General features: G+C 37.9%; 1 long non-coding RNA gene across 1 annotated transcript; it reads right to left on the bottom strand.

Annotated features, from left to right (window-relative positions):
* Window positions 1–356: 356 nt before the first annotated feature.
* Window positions 357–17176, bottom strand: LOC140001299 (uncharacterized). The gene is made up of 2 exons (XR_011806379.1): window positions 12934–17176; window positions 357–9781 (listed from the first exon to the last, which is right to left on the bottom strand). It is a non-coding gene; the product is annotated as an uncharacterized lncRNA (long non-coding RNA).
* Window positions 17177–17190: the final 14 nt, after the last annotated feature.

The following is a 17190-nucleotide window of genomic DNA, read 5'->3' as shown; positions in this document are numbered from 1 at the left end:
GTAGAATTCTGTAGTTGTGACATTCTGAAAATTTTACCTTATATTAAACTATTTTTTTCCATAGTCACTTTGAAGGGGACAGAGTATTTCCCAGTGTGTTCATGAACTGATTACAAAACAAAGAGAAATTTCCTTCCCTGACTTTGCAGTGTATTTTTTCAGTTCTAAGCATGAAAAAGTTCTGATTTTATCATTCAACTGTTTTATTTGAGATTCCAAATATTTCATCAGAGCTCAAGGCTATTTTATGGAATACCATAGTATTTTCCATGTTTTTCTTGAGCCACTGACAAATTTAAAATATTTTATCCCTAAGGCTACCTTTATTCTAAATCCTATATTGATGTTCTCTTCTCTTTTTTTTTTTTTTTTTTTGAGATACTTTAATATAGATAGCATACATGGTAGAGATGGCATAATAATCTTTAGATTAAATTATTAAATTATGCTTTCTCATAATTCGGTATATTAATTTGGTATATGTTAATGTTTTTCTGTTCCACTGAGATACCTCCAGTATCCTTAACCTAGTTCTTTTTTTTTTCTTTAATTTTATGTGTTTAATAATTAATCAATAGATTTACCATTATCTGTTAACAAGCTGTTCCCAAGCAATCTAATCTTTTCTACAGTTTCTTTAAAAATTTACTTCTCCCATTTTTTCTTCCAGAAGGAGTTTGCTTTTAAGATAATTAAGAAGCTTACTGAAATTTTCCCTCTTTCTTTCTTTTATTTTTTAATAAGACTGTTATTTAAAAAATAAGAAGGACATGGACCAATTTGAATGAGTGTGGAGGAGGGCCACAAGGATGCTCACAGGGCTGAAGCACCTCTCCTACAAAGACAGGCTGAGGGAGTTGGGGGTGTTCAGTCTGAAGAGAAAGCTCCAGGGAAGCCTTATAGTGGCCTTCCAGTACCTAAAGGGGGCCTACAGGAAAGCTGGGGAGGGACTTTTTGTCAGGGAGTGCAGTGATAGAACAAGAGGCAATGGCTTTAAACTGAAAAAGAGTAGATTTATATTAGATATAAGGTAGAAATTCTTAACCAGGGGGTGGTGAGGCACTGGAGGTGTTCAAGGCCAGGCCGGATGGAGCTTTGAGCAACCTAGTCTGGTGGGAGGTATCCCTGCCCATGGCAGGGGGTTGGAACTGGGTGATCTTTAAGGTCCTTTCTAACCCAAACCATTCTGTGATTCTATGAAAATATTCCCATTTTTTGCTCTCCATCAGAACTTCTTCTCCAGTTCAAGTATCTTCCCATATTCCTGCTCTATCTCCTTCACAGAGGAGACAGACAGATGTGCAGTGCTTTTAACACCAGCACTTCACTGGCTCTTTCAATACCACGCTTAAAAGGTCTGAAAAAGAGAAGACCCAACTGAGATATAACAGCAGTCTATACAAGTAGGGGGAAGAGCATGAATAGAGAGCAATTTTTCATTGTCTCGGGTGGGTGGGGGGAGAGGTATCAAATGAAGCTGGCAGGTGACAGGTAAAAAAAAAAAAAAAAAAAAAAAAAGAAAATACTTCATCATACAGTGTAGAACCCTTGGCAATTTTGCATTGGAATATTAAAGGTTTACAAGGGTTCAGAAAGCAATGCACAAATTTATCGAAAAAAATCCTACCAAGGCCTGTTAGATACAAAGCTCTTTCATGTGGCTTTTAAGCCACAAGTTGCTGGAATCTGGGAAAATATGCTGGGGATGCATTACTAAATGCCTATTTAATTCTTACCCTCTTATTTATGCAGCTACTACAGACAGACTTTGTGAACAAGATCCTGGGGGGACCTGGACATTTTCTGTGACTTGGTAATGCTGTCCTTGTCCTCTCTTCTTTATCACATTTTTCAGAGATTCTGTTTCCAACAACACATGATCTTTGATGCATATCAGTTCTCAGTTGTTGTGTTCCAGTCTTCATAAATCCCGGTTCATATCATTCCTGTTGCCACGCTGACAGTCTCCATGTTTATGTCAAGATCAGCCATAACATTCACACTTTTAAAATCCACAAGTCCCATTTATTACTGTTACTTGATATCCCTGTCTTTATTTGGATTCCTCAAAATCACTGTATTTTATGAGCAACTCAGCTATTTTTTTCCTATTCTTTATTGTGCCCTATTTTTTTTTTTTTTTGAGGTTGTTGGTTTTTTGTTTGTTTGTTTGTTTTTGTTTTGTTTGTTTGTTTGTTTGTTTTCACTGCCTTGCAGATTCACAGTCAACTTCCCTTTCTGGTATTCTGGCAGACAAATTTTAAGTGGTCACCAGTTGGCATCATCATTTTTCAAAGCATCTGCTGAATTTAGTATATGTAAAGCATATCTATATATTCTATATAGATAATAGAGGAAAAAAGTAAATATGAGTATGCTAGCTAAAAATGTTCCTTAAATATAAAATGTTTGAGAGGTAGACATTATTAAACTAGTGTAATTACTGTCCATAGCTTTTACTTTTCATTAATACTTGATTGGAACCCAGTCAGATTTCAGAATAAATATTATATGGCCAAATATTCTTATGGAGCTAGACAAGAGAACTCCCATTCAGTTCCATCTTAGAAGCCCTCAGGTTTCTCAGATGGATGCCATCTGACACCTAAGAAAGCTGAGCCTAGATTCTGCCAATCTTAGTGGGTTGTCCTGAGGTATCTTAGGGCATTTCAGATGACCCTCACCTAGGGTCTCAAATGCTGGAAAAAACACTTTTGTGTGGGGGCTCTTTTGTTTTTGTGTTTGTTTGTTAACTAGCATTTCCAACTGATTCAGTAAATTGTGTAGTACAACCAAAATATCAAGGGAGAAAGAAAAGAACTGCTTTAATCCAGTCTTACTATCCCATCAGCTGGAGTCAAGTCTAATGACTGTCATAAGTTAATAGTGTTTTACAACTTTTTTTTTTTTTTTTAAATTCCTGTGGTCTACATTCTGATTCATGGGATAGCTGTTCTATGCCAGAAAATATTAAAAATAAATAAATAAATAAAGACATTTTGGAGCAATATAGCAGCTTGATGGCACCTGAGAATTTCTCTCAGAGGGAGTTATGAACCCTGTTTTTATAGCTGCTTCATGCCTTTGGGCAGATCAAAACTGTTAGGGACATGCAAAGTATCTGACCCTTACAGGTCAGAGATGTTTATTTTAGCCTTGCTTATTTTAACCCTAGGAAGTTCTGCTATTGTGGGGTTGCAAAAGGCACTATTATCTTATTCTATGCTTGTTTAAATAGAAATGATAGTGATTCACTGAATGAATTATTCATACTTGGCTGAAGTGACAACATGTTATTGTACCAGGATACAGGAAAATATAAAATTGTATTGGTTTCTTTAGCTTTGGACACAAGGGTATTAAAAGAAAAAAAAAAAAAAAGAAAAAAAAAAGAAATACTAATGTGTACCTTGGCACAACATCTTTAGTATTTGTGTCTCCTTCTGATAAAAGGTGATGCAAGGTCTTTCATGCAGCCTCTGTGCAGACAAGGACACTGCTTCAGGGGAATGCCAGACAATGCAGTAGCTCTTCTACAGTAGCCAGGGAAAACATACTTCCCCTTTCAGTTAGCTGCAAAGTAGCCTTGTTTTTATCCTCTTTCCTTTTTAACTACCCAATTCTGCTCTCATTGATGTATGAATGAGATCTTTCACAGGAAATTTGCTTTTGTTCTGTAGAAATCTGAAGGAAGGAAACGGGGCTTCAGGAATTCATTCCTATGAATTTTATGAATTTTCTTTTACAAGGTTCACAGCAACAGCATTCCCACTGCATTTACCTGCAATTCAGTAATAACCTTAAACTCTCATTGCTGTCAACTGCACATATTTATGTTTAGCTGCCTTAATATTTTGCCTTTATGAAGCAAGATATTAAGGATCCTGCTATAGCCTTAGAAGAAAGATTAATGTTAAGTGCTTCCTTAAAACTCAGAAAACTTTTATTTATGTCTTTTTGCATTCATTGCCACCTTCTTGATGAGATACCTGTTGCTGAGATACTGTGCCTCTTTTGTTTTGCTCTTATGAAGATGAACTGGACAGCCTTTGTCCTTGTATCTTACTATGAGAGAAAACTACATTACAGCTTGTTTTTTGAAGCAAAAAGAAGAGAAAGGGTTGTTTCTTGTTGTTTTGTTTTGTTTTGTTTTGTTTTGTTTTTTACAGTCTACAAGAGATAATGAGACATGGTGGGACTATGCAAAAATCATAAACAACCATTGCACTCACTTTTGCTTGCTTCATTTTCTTAAAACAGCAGAGAGCCACTGCAGATCTGCATCTTTTCTTCGTTATCACAGACATAAATCAAAGACAGATTTGGAGACAGGTGTTTCAAATCTCAAACTCTGCATGACATTCAGTACAAAGCCAACATAAAGTGGTATGTTTTTCTGAAGAATCAAGTTTGAGCACTTGTTTAGGAATATTCCAGTTTTGGCATACATAGTGCACATACTTAAGACACATTTTAGTTAACAATGTCTGTTGGGATTGTGTGCTTGTGTCCTTAATATTGCTAGGCTCTCTACTGAAGACATGGAGAAAGAAGCCTAGCCATGGATTAGGGTTGTTTTACTTTTTTTTTTTTTTTTCCCTATTCCTGTTGTTGGGAAGTAAGCTAGTTAATGCCACCTGGTATTGGGGGCATGGATTAGACTCCTTGATATTTTTGCTCTAGTCATTTGTTTATATATATGTACATATATTATTATTTTTTTCCCCTGGGATTTGAATTGAATCTCAGTCTTTAATTTTAAGAGCCTATATACATTGTGTCTGTGACACAATGATCACATAAACCAACTCTAATAGAGTTTACAAACACAAGCACTGAATATAATTACTTGCATTTAGTGGTAACAGTACTAAATAGTACTAAATTAGTACTAACTAGTGAAGTGAATCAGCAACTTGCTATATTGGACATTATTCATTTGCCAGATAGATTTAGACAAAAAGAATATAGAAGAGCATGGTATCAACATTCTTATATTAAAAGATAGAGGATACCAGTACTGATTGCCTCAATACTGACTAGTTCACTGTTATTCTCTCTGACATATCAATCACCGGTACATTTGTCATTAATAAACATCAGGAATGATGCTTGGAAACAGTGGAGTAACAAGTTAGAACAAAGATTCATACTTATTTTCCCTTTGTTAAATCTGAATTTTTGTATCAGTTTTCTCTACTGTGATAAACAACCTTCTCAAAATTTATACAGGCTAATTCTGTAACACATCTCTAGACTCCCATTACACAAACCTCTCTCCTACTTAAGCAGAACTTTTCTTTCTGTGATTCGGAGAAAAGCCTTTTTTTTGTCCTGTCTGAGCTCTGTTCTTATGTTCTTCCATCTGGTTCAGATGGAGTTAAGGGTTTTCTAGTTCATTCAAACATCTTGTGCTATAAATATTCATGCCTTGGTAGGATTCCAAACTTTGGTGTCCACTGGCTACTTTTTCTAAAAAATACTGAAGTGAGATTTACCCTGTCTGGATGCTTGGTCAGAATTATCACTGTACCTCCAAAGCCTGCTGAATGAGGAAGAAAACTGATGTTGCTTAAAAGCATTTAAATAGCTACACTGAGTCAGACAAAAAAGAAGAAGAAAAAAATGATTGGCACCCTCTCTCTGACACTGATCAACAACACATGGCATATTCGATAGGGCTAGCATGATTACACATTGAATTTTTCAACCGTTCATCAAGTTTTGTATAAAGTTAGCGAAGAAACCCTTCTTACAGCCAACAGAGAGTTGTGAACTCACAGTTGTGGAGCATAGATGTGAACTCCAGCTAAAACAGATTCTCTGTATTTGGAGGTAGATACCCAAAATTTGACTAAGCAAACCCTGAGTAACCTGACCTAACTGGGTCTAGTCCTAGCAGAGAGTTGAACTAGCTGACCTCCATGTGTCCTTACCAACTTACACAACTCTGTGATTCTGTCCTTTTTATTTAGTGTCCATACATTGCTAATCCCTTGGTAGGAGAAAAACAAATCTTTCTAGCACTCAGCTGGGATCTTTTCAGTTATGCAATGCGAACATCAAAACACACATTCTGTAGCATTTTGAAGGCACACAGGCTACAGCTATACCTACTAGCTGAATTTGGGTGATTTCTGATTTGTTGCATGGCAAACTTAAAAAGTCAAGATCAAAGGACTGACTATACAAATAACTAGTAGCAATGACTTGTTTACAGATTGATAATTTTCCCTCTGCTCTCGTGTCTTTTATGATAGGTGATAGCTATAATTTCTACAATCCAATGGTAAAAGAATTACATTGAGATCAGTTTTAATGTGAGGTACCTAAATGATAACTAAAATATAGTTGTCTACAAATGAGCTGGATGCCCAAATTCCCACTACAGTCAGTGGATATCAAATTAATACAGTAGACAGTTGCACTCAATTTTAAGAATCTAGGTTGCCCACATTCTCTATAAACTAGTTACTAATTTGTTGCATTTAAGTTACATCTCAGGTTGCTCCTGCCAATTTGGTGCACCGCAACTTGTGCAGTCTATGTAGGTCACACACGTTTTATGCAGAACTGGGAATTTACTGCTAGTCTAATTAAAGTCTTGACAGTCTAATCAAAGACTTATTATTAGTCCAGGTACAATGATACTAACAATTATATTTCAAATTATCCAATTATTACAGCTCATCCCATGATACAGCTAAAACCAGAACACCCAAACTTCCTAGCAGTCATTTCTTTCTCTTTCTCTGATATCATGCTCACCCTTCTGTTGACACTGGTGACTCAGAGACCACCTCTTCAGGCTGATGGCTTCAGTTGTGGTGTGAAGGTGTCACAACAAGTCATTGACATCCCGCCCTTCACTGGCAAAGGTGTGATGTTGGGGGGTTCATTCTCCTTTTTTTTTTCTTTTTTTTTCTTTTTTTTTTCTTTTTTTTTTCTTTTTTTTTCTTTTTTTTTTCTTTTTTTTTTTTTTCTTTTTCTGGAAATACAATGAAGGTGTTGATGGTTTCTTCCTCCTCGCTTGTGGGTCTGCCTTGTGTCATTATTATATACTGGTTAACACGATCTTGATCTTTATTTATTGGTTCGCTATTCCATATTACATCCAAATCTACTATGTATGGTATTTTTTACATATATCAGATACCTGTTCCATGTTCTTTTTGTTCCCCTTGAACTGTTTTACCCAGCTCCCAAGGTTGCATTCCTTTTGCAGACGGTAAATGACTACTGCTGAGTTGTTTATGACCCAGGGACCTCTGTTATCATCCCGTGTCTGTGCTTTCAAGGCCCAGTTATCTTCCTGTGTCTGTACTTCTCTACACTGCATTTTTATTCTAGTGTCATAGTTCATTACAGAAAGAAAAACTACATGCAGTGAATATCTATAACTCATAAAAGTGTAAATTACAGCAAGTCTTACACCACCCAGTTGTACAAAGCTAAGCAAAGAATGAAACAAACTGAGTAATAGTTGTATGTCAGATAACACTTGCTACAGCTAAACAGAATAAAACAAGCTCTAGGAAGGCCAAGACCAGCCCAGATGAATCCCAACATGTCCTAATGCCTGTGTTGTCAGCTTAACACAGAGCCTGCAGCCTGTTACTGGTAACGGGAGCACTGTATGCCCTGAGCTGTACAGTTGAAGAGTCTGGAGTTCAGCTCCCTCTGTAACAGTTACCTCCCTTTGAACAGCTCAGACCCACATGTAGTGTCCTAAATCTGTTTTGAATCTTGACGATGCATTCCTTGATCTTCAAGGAGAGTGAATTATTAACATTTTCTTTCTCCATTTCTGCTAAGATATATTTTTTGTTTCTACAAATCTTCCTGAAAAGCACAGGCTTGGCAAAACTATTTTGAAATGCAAATACCATGGCCTTATCTACACACGCTTTACCTCTGTGAGAGTTCATACGTCAGAACAACTGGTATCTTACACGGTTGGAACCAGCTTTTCAATCACTCATAACTTTGATGTTGTCCAAATAAGCCCAAGAAATATTCTACTTCTTTCATGACTGGAACATTTGCCTCAGAGTAGAAATAGTACAGACCAGTATGTTCTTCTAAGTAGACATTGGTGTGCTGAGATAAACAACATTCTTTGTTGCTTGTTGACACCTGAATTCCAGTCATATTCCTACAGTACTTGCTGACTTTTTGCTCTACCTGCCACATGTGGATTCACTGCTTTAGATACATATATATGAAAAAAATGTGTCTCTCATTAAACCAAAATTATGGGCTTCATTGCTGTTAAAATTTGGTATGGTATATGCCAAAGGCTGGGAAATTTGTTATGATGCATGCCCGGGGTCTGTCCTTGAAGAAGAGCTGGGTCATTGTTAGGGAAAACAGGGCCTAGGAAAGCAATCTTCGACCCATAAGTATAGAGAGCAAAGGACTATTTCTTAGTTACAGGCAAACTCTCTCAAAGTATCAGCCAATGTCCTAGGCAGTATGGTTTCTCACATCTGCTAGTTTCTAGGTTTTCAAAGGGTCTTGCAAATAATTTTTCTCCTGTTTCCTTTCTCTTTGATACCTTCTCTTCTTTCTGAGACTTAACAATGTCTGCAGATTTTACAGGGTCTCCCGTTTTCATTTCCCAACATCTTGTTTCTTATTACATTTGTCAATGCAAACAGCTTAATAAGAGTATTATCAGCACATGATCTGGCATTCCTGGGAGATGTCACTGAACAATATTCCAGAACACAATGAAATAAGCTCACTTAAGTCTTATTTTATCTAATTATTAAACTGTATACTTATTTGCTAGAACATGTTGTGACTGTGATCATCAGTCATTCATTCTCCTGTCTGAGATGGGCACCTGGTTTTCTTTTCTGCTGTGGCTGCATTGAAGAACTGGCATGGTGGTTGATACCCAAAAGTTTTTACTTTCAGGAGAATATAGCAGGCATGTAGACACAGTTCCAGAAGGACAGCAGACTAGTTTCCTATGCCTATAATTAACCTTTTGAATATCCTTTTCCCATTTCATTTTCTCCCCCTTATGCCTTGATGAGCAAAATTATCTCTTAAGTGGGTTATTCATCACTTTTCCAGCCAGAAATACACAGGATTACCTCTATTATATCTGCTTAGAACTAATGCATTTAGAGGAAGACTTCAAAGCCTTCAAAGGCTACAGGAGCAGATTGAATGAACCCTAGAAACTAAAGCAAAGTGCCATTAAGATGTATTAAGATCTAATCAACTGAGAGCTAATCAACAACAACAACAAAATGAGACTCAACATGGATGTGAAGTAGCTTCTGCTGTTTTTCTAAAAAACACACCCTAATCAAGTATACACCCTGTAATTACTTTCCCCTGCTTCCACATCTTGTGCACTTCCTTTTTATATCTGAATTCAGTTAGGAGCTCTTTGCTCCTCCATGCAGGCCTCCTGCTGCCTTTGTTTGATCTCCAGCTTGTCAGGATAGGCCTTTCTTGAGATCGGAGGAGATGATCCCTGAATATCAACCAGTTCTTCTGGAATCCCATGGGATTCTTCCATCAGATCTCTGAAAGAGTGAAGTCTATTCTCCTGAAATGCACTCTTTTTTCTTGTGAGGATGTTCAAATACTGTAACAACTTACCAAGTGGAGTTTACACCTGTTGAGATTCTCAAAACAGGACATGGTCCCAGGCAATATTTCTAGGTGACCCTCCATGAGCAGGGGGGTTAGACTCCGTGATCTCAACAAGTCCCTTCCAATCTCAGCCATCCTGTGACTCCACAATTCTGATTCTGTGGTTCTGTAACATGCAGAATGGTCAGATTTCAGTATCTGCTTTATGTGGCATTTGTCATTGACAGAAGTGATGTAGCTGACACTCCTTTTAGAAGAACAATGCCTTGGTCCTCAGCTAAGGTCACTGCTTGTGAATAAAGAAAATCAGCGAAGAGCAAGCCCTTCAAGGATGGACTACTTACATGTATTTACCTCAATGTAACTGTAGTTGTCTGGGACCTTTAGGTTTTGTTGGCAGGGATGGGACCCAGGCTGTCCCTTCTGATGGTCAAGAATTTTCTAGTACCATAGAGGTCTATATGATTTATTCTTATGCTATTACTAATCTTTTTAAATTAAGATTCCGTTTTGGCCAATTTACCAATGTACTGCTCAATTCAACACTTATAACTTTGGCAAGAGGCACAAAGGAACTACGTGGTCCTACATATCCTCACTGAGTACCAGTAGCCAACGTGCTCTGACCTTGACACATGGTCACTAAGGTAAAACTAATTTCACCGAACTCCGTGTGTCTATTGTGTCAACATCTACAGCCAACCTATTCATCAGTGTCTGCTTTTGTACTCACGGAAGAGAAACAGAGCAACAGCCTGATCTGATCTAACTGATTTTAGGCATTTATCTTTGAATGAGAAGAAGAATTGAATGCTGAAAGTGCCTGTTTTTCTCCACTGAGTATAAAGAATGCCCAGCTATCTAGATCAGATGCAGACATCTGTAACAGAAACATCTACATTTAGGTGAACTAACACCTCTGTAGTAGAATAAATCTAGGCAACACAGCTGACAATATTTCAACATAAATGTTCTTCCTTTAGCTAAACTAGCATAACCCTGTGTGGGATCAAGCCCTGACTGAAACTCAGCAGCATTTAAACACTCAAGCGTAGCACTGTATTTTTGCCTCAAAGCTAATGTGAGTGCTGAAATGCCATGCCTGAAGCTATATACATGCACCACACAACTGACTAAAAGCTAGCTTCAGTGGAAACTGTCAGTGAAGATGATTTCTCAAAATTCAGTTTTACTTTCTGTCACTGCAGTCCTGAGTCACTGCAGATGCTGAAGGACACTTCCACTCAAGACTGAGTGCATTGATCATTTTTTCCCAGAAAGCTACCTGCTTTTGAAAACATAACTATGGGAAAGACTTGAGCAATCTTAATTACAGATGTCACTATGTGTGTGGGTATTACCAGTTCCCAAGGTGTGTCTGTATAAACTTTGGGTGACTGCCACTATTTAGCCAAAATAGTACAGTGCAGCCTGGCAATGTAGCACGTTTGACTGTTAACCTGCTAGTCCAGTGAAAAAGCATACTTTTGTCCATGTTTAACAAGTTGCCTGTTGAAGTATTCAGCCATACTCAGCTTTAACTCCCATCTAAACACATCTACCTAATTAATAGCCAAAACTATGTATGTCAGAAATCCTCTAAATGAAGGGCTTTTCCTGATATAGAATACTTATGGCCTATCAACAGAAAACTCAAAGCATGCGGCCTTAGGCAGAATTTATTATTAGTGTTGCAACTGGCTAGATTCAGTTTATGATATGGTAGTAACGATAAGGTAATGATATATTTTTGTTTATATTCTGACTTACAAAGGAAGTTAAGCTAGCGTTATATGAAGCCATTGTATCTTTGTGCAGCATTGTATATTTTTAATGCAATTGTATTGCAAAAAGGAGAAAATGGTGCTTCCTAATGTGAGAGGATTATAATTTGTGCAGAGCTTTATTTTATATAGAAGAAAATCAATTTGGGCATAAAGTCTGCTCAAAAGCCGTATGTGAAACATATATAAAAATGAGCAAAATAAGTGTTATCTAGAACAAAACTATTATCTGTAGTGTGCAGGACAGCGTGTCATGGGACATCTAATTTGAATCATCAGTATCATTTTGATAATGAAAATAAAATTTTCATTTTATAGATTTTTCAAGCAGATTTTTATATTGTTTTATAAGTGTTAGGAGAAATGCCAATGCATTAAACTTACTGACCTAGCAGTAACTCACTCTGAATATATATTCAGCTTCCCTCTGTTCCTGTGGGACAGAGACCACACATTGCAGTTAATATTTCAAAGCAACATTGGAACTACAAGAGCATGGAGTTACTTGTGTATCTATTCCTTGGCCTCTCCACTTCTAGTTGTATAACAAAATGATTTTCAGACAGCATCCAGGCCTTTACCGCTTAGATTTATTGCACACTTGTTCTCATGTAATTTAATTTGGGGTGTTTTAACACGTAGACAGCATTCACTTAATTCCAAGAAGACTGAGAACAACTTTTAGACAAGTAACTTTCAGATTAATGGGTGAAAAAAATATTTGAATAATCTCTTTCCTAAGTAATACATGCTAGAATTGTTTCCTACTTAATCATACCTACTTGTCAGAACAACAACAACAAAAAATACAAGTATTGTCAAGATAGCAGAAATACCTTGTCCAAATAGGACTTCATAAGAGCAAAAGATTTCTTCTTGCAGTATCCATCTGTATTGACTGTCAATGCACAAAGCATACTGCCATCTGTATTTTCTACCATTTCTTCCATTTTTCCCATCAGACCAAGGGTTTGGGGATTTTTTTTTCGTTTATTGTTTTGTAACAGGAGATATTTTCTCACATATTTACTACATGACTTCATAATTTGGCATATATTTACATTCTGTATTTCTACTTTACTGTCATCAGTTTTATTTGCTCTGCCTGACAGAGCACATTCCATTCAGCTCTGTTTGCTAAACGGAAACTTTGAGGCCATATGGGGATTTTTTCTTTTTCTTTTTTTTTTTTCTTTTTTTAAACATTGTTTATTTCCATAACATAACATGTTGGGTATTGCCAAGACTAGGGTTTTAACATCATACCTGTACCTGGAGAAACACTGAAAAAACTATACCACACACATTTTTTAAAATTGTATTTAATTCAGAGATGTATTTTCTCAGGTAGTGCTCACCACCTGTGTTTGTTGGCCACAAATATTTAAATGATTATATTTTATTACAAGGCGTTTAAAAAAGTTATAAACACATAGATTTTAAACAGATAACTGGTTTTAAAGATAAAAGAAGTTGAACCTGCATGCAGGTTCACAGAATCACTCCTGTGATTCTTCTCTTGAAGCACACATACCTCTCCGATGAGGTGGAAGCAGATGCTTCTTGCTCACTGCTAGAACCCCCTCTGCCACTTGTGTCAAACTCCGTCAGTTCTTGCATTCGCTCTTCACAGCAACATCCAGTTTGTATCACATTACATAAAAATACAGCTTTTAGGAAGAACTTCTCAGAGATGAGCACATGCTGCAGCAGCCTTTATTTATGGACTAAGTCCAATTTCCTCTGGCTTCACGGATTACTCCACAAAATTGGCTATGAAAACATAGCTCTGTGGCAGCTTGCTATGCCTTTTTTTTTTTTTCCCAAAACACCAAGATATACTGGAGAAGCTGCATCAACGCCACTGTGAGCATTGGCTTCCTGAATCTGTCTAAAGCATGGTTATGTCTGTTTGGCTGATCATTTTCCTTCACTTCTTTGGATTCCTCTTTTATTCATGCTCATGGCAATTAGTGTTAATTGCCTGGGAGACAAGAGGGACATAAGGATCTGACCACACTACAAATTTAGACAAAGTATTATTTGCCTAGCTGTGACAAGCTTCTCATTATATACCTGAACTAGTTTTAAACTGTCTCTGTGACTAACAGGAAATAGCTGTGGCAATAGAAAGATCAGCGCAGACTGCAAAATTCGTCCTAGACCAAGGCAAATATTTGAGACGTTTTCCACCCTAAGCATTGTGTTGCAGTAATTACAGTTTAAGCTTGTTCAGATCTATCTGCGTGGTATTTGGACATAACCAAGGACCAGGTTTGCAAGACATTTATATATACACTCAACAAAGATGATGACAATGTAATTGAAAATGCGTATTCATCTAAAAAATCTTAAAAGTAGATGCGTGTTCCTGTTAGTGATAGCTCTGGTATTGCCTGTGTTCCCTAGGAAAGGAGAAGAAAAGATGAAGAAAGCCAAGCCAACCTCCTGCTGCTTTTTTCTAAGAAATTCAGTCCCAGTGGCTTCTTTAAGCCAACTTCCTGCTTAAAGTATCTACATCCACAAAGAGATCAGAAGCTGTACACATAACCAAGAACTTGGAATTGAAACAAAGTAGTTTATAATAAGAGGTTGAAAGAAGTGGAGAAAATAAATACAGTCAGTAAATTCACACCCTGGTTTCAGATTGATCCACGACTAAATCAGGTACATTAATTTATTCAATTTGTATTTGGAAAAATCTATATATTTCCCCTGGCATTATTTGTATTAGAGATTTGAAAACCACTGTTCAAGATGCAAAATGAAGCCACAAAATCTGGCATTTTTTTCTCTTCAGTTTTTGAATATCAAGGTACAGCTTTTATGCTATTTTTTTTATATATTACAACAAAAAAATAGCACAGTAAACATAATATTTACTTAAAATAGTGTAAAATTGTAGAGCGATATAAACATGCGGCATTGGTTTTATGTATGTTTATTAAGATAACATTAGCCTAGTTTTGATATCTATTTTCTTAATGTGTGTGCTCCAGCAGAAACAATAAAAATTCGAATAGACTTATACGGGTGAAGAAGTGTAAAGTTAAATATAGCCCTTCCGTACTTGATGACCACTGATAGAACAATGAGTGAAAAACAAGTTTAAAGTTGTTAAGTCTTGTCCTGCTTGCCTTTGTGTGATTAAGTTCAGACTTGTCTGAATTCAGATTACATCCTTTAAGTCAGCTTTTCACAGAACTGAGCTTGCAATAGTTGTTACTACCAAAAAGATTCCTTTGTAGGCTCATTTGCATAGTAGAGCAAAGTTTAAACTGTTGCAAACTTGCTGACTAAACGCAAATAGGTTTCTTCTTTCCTGAAACAAATCTGAAACAACGTATTTTTTTAAATGTCATTTTGACACTATTTTCTTTACATGGTGAACATGTTTTATAAACACAGCTCTTTTACAGTAAACAATTTACTGCAAAATCCAGAAAACAGGGATAAGTGTTACTGTCTCTTTAGGCCCTTAAGGTTTAAGAAGGTCAAGCTGAAAATGTAAACATAAAAACTAACATTATTCAAGTGTTTTAGTCAACACGACTTGTTCATCAAAGTAATAAAACCCTAATAGTTCTGAAGTTAACGTCTTACATTCAATATATACTTATATATACTTAAATATATTCAATATATACTTATATGTCTTAGTGCTTGCTGATTACTTTGCCCTGCACTACGATTACTGTCACTTAATATTATGTCATAGTCAAAACCTCTGGCACCAGACAGTTAAATTAAAATACAGAGATAGCACTATTTTGAAAATATGAAGATCTGACAGAAATGCATGACCTTCCTTTTTTAGCTTTCTATCAGTGCAGTGACACAGCCACCTACTCAGCTACTTAGAGATAAAAAAGAGATCTACAATGTTCCAGAAAGAACAAGAACTGAAAGATGGACACATTCAAAGCCTAAATTAGTCACATTGTCTATTTTGAGGGTAGTCCCATAGGCACTTTGATAATATTACTAAAGAAAAAGAAGCTGGGTCTCTGTGTATCTTCTCATTTGCATCACTCATCCAAAATTTATCCCTAAGTATGAAACTCTCTTCCCACACAAACTTTCTGAATCCACTGCTACCTCTATGGGTGCTTTTCCCAAGCTTCTACAGAATATTTTTAAATTTTGCTATTAAGACCTTCTAGATCTTGCCTACAGTCATTTATTCTTTTGGAAGAGAATTAATCTGTAGAAGTTCAAATATCAAAGTTGCATCTGAATAAATGCTTGCTGAATTGTACTCTAACATTTACAGAGTGAAATGGTATTCGGAAGCTATTAACTAATGCCCAAGTTTGAGTTTCTAGGACAGTGCATTCCACAGAGCTGAGAGGTACATTAAAAAAAAAAAAAAAAAAAAAAAAAAAAGAGGTTGGGTGACATTTTCAAAATGTGCCATGAACACTTCAGAAAGGGTTTACTTTTGGGAAATTTGTTTTGAGCAGTATAGAAGACATGGAGTTAAACCTATTATTACATGAGTGATCTAAATTCCATTTGCCGTGGAATCTGGTAATACAATTAAGAGATTTTCCTTCTATTTGGTAACAGAAGCACAGTACAGGACTCTGTACATACTATTTCTAAACTCAACATGACCTTTAATAATAATTGTTCCTTTTAAGACAGAATAATTAAACATAGAAACTTTCATTATGTATAGAGGGAGAGGGGAAAAAGGAGGAAATCCTGCTAGGAAACTAATAGCTTTAATCCGTTTGTAGCCCATATGTCTCTGCCAACTTTGTTTCCAAACCGGCAGGGCTTTACACACACAACAAAGTTCTAGGAGAAACAATAAGAAACACAAGAAGCAATAGAGAAGTCCCCCAACATCCCACCTGGGGCTTGTTGGGGTCCCTTTGCTGAGAGCTGCGCTAGGCAGAGGCTGGCTTCAGGAGGCCACCAGGCATCATATATCCACCCCCTCCTGCCTCATCATCCAGCACAGCTTCACTCCCACGCCCGACTGGGGACCAGCCACGGAGCTCTCCCTCCACCTCTCTGCCCTCCTACACGCTGGGACTTAAAACTCAGCTCCCTCAAGACTTTCTCCAGGCTGCCTGCATGAAAGCTCTCACCCCGCAGCTCCAGGCGGCCTCCAAGTAAACCAGCGGCCTGGCGAAAGGCGGCCGCCTGGATGGGATAAAGCTCTGCCACAACAGCGATGGCAAGAAACCGCTTTCTGGAGTGTTCCCCTCTCAGGCCAGCCATGCCCCGTGCTGTGTGCGAGCGGCAGGGAGCTGTGCTCTCAGCATTTTCCAGGTCGCCCCACGCCGCAGCCGCCCAGCCCAGCGTGCGAGAGCCCCGGCGTGACTCATCCCAGCCCTGCTGTGGGCGACCGTGTTTCTCACTGCTTCTGCCCCGCCAGGTCATAAAGCACGCGGGCGTGGAGAGGCTTTATGGGTTTTAGGAAACGTTTATAGGCTTGATGAGACGTTTATGGGGTTTAGGAGACATTTAAGGGGAAAAGGGGAAGGAAATGGCGGCAGCTTGCCCCCCTCTTCTCAGAGTGTTTTGAACTGAGGGCACACCAGCCCAACTGCTTAATACACAGAGAGATGCCACCTAAAGACACCCCCAGGCGCTGCCCTGCTGCCTGTAGGGGCAGCGCAGCGCCCTGCAGCTGCTGGGCCGCCTTTGGGGGCGGCCACAACCCCACAGAGCCACACTCACCCCCCCCCACTCCCACCCCACCGCTCCCTCAGCGGCCGCAGCCCCGCGCATGCGCGTCACGGAGGCGGGGCGGGGCCGCGGCTCCGAGGGCTCCGCC

The sequence above is a fragment of the Anas platyrhynchos genome, chromosome 1 (genome assembly GCF_047663525.1).
Source record: "Anas platyrhynchos isolate ZD024472 breed Pekin duck chromosome 1, IASCAAS_PekinDuck_T2T, whole genome shotgun sequence".
Classification (NCBI taxonomy): Eukaryota; Metazoa; Chordata; class Aves; order Anseriformes; family Anatidae; genus Anas; species Anas platyrhynchos.
The sequence above is the reverse complement of the archived record's forward strand: the minus strand, read 5'-3'. Positions and strand labels throughout refer to the sequence as shown.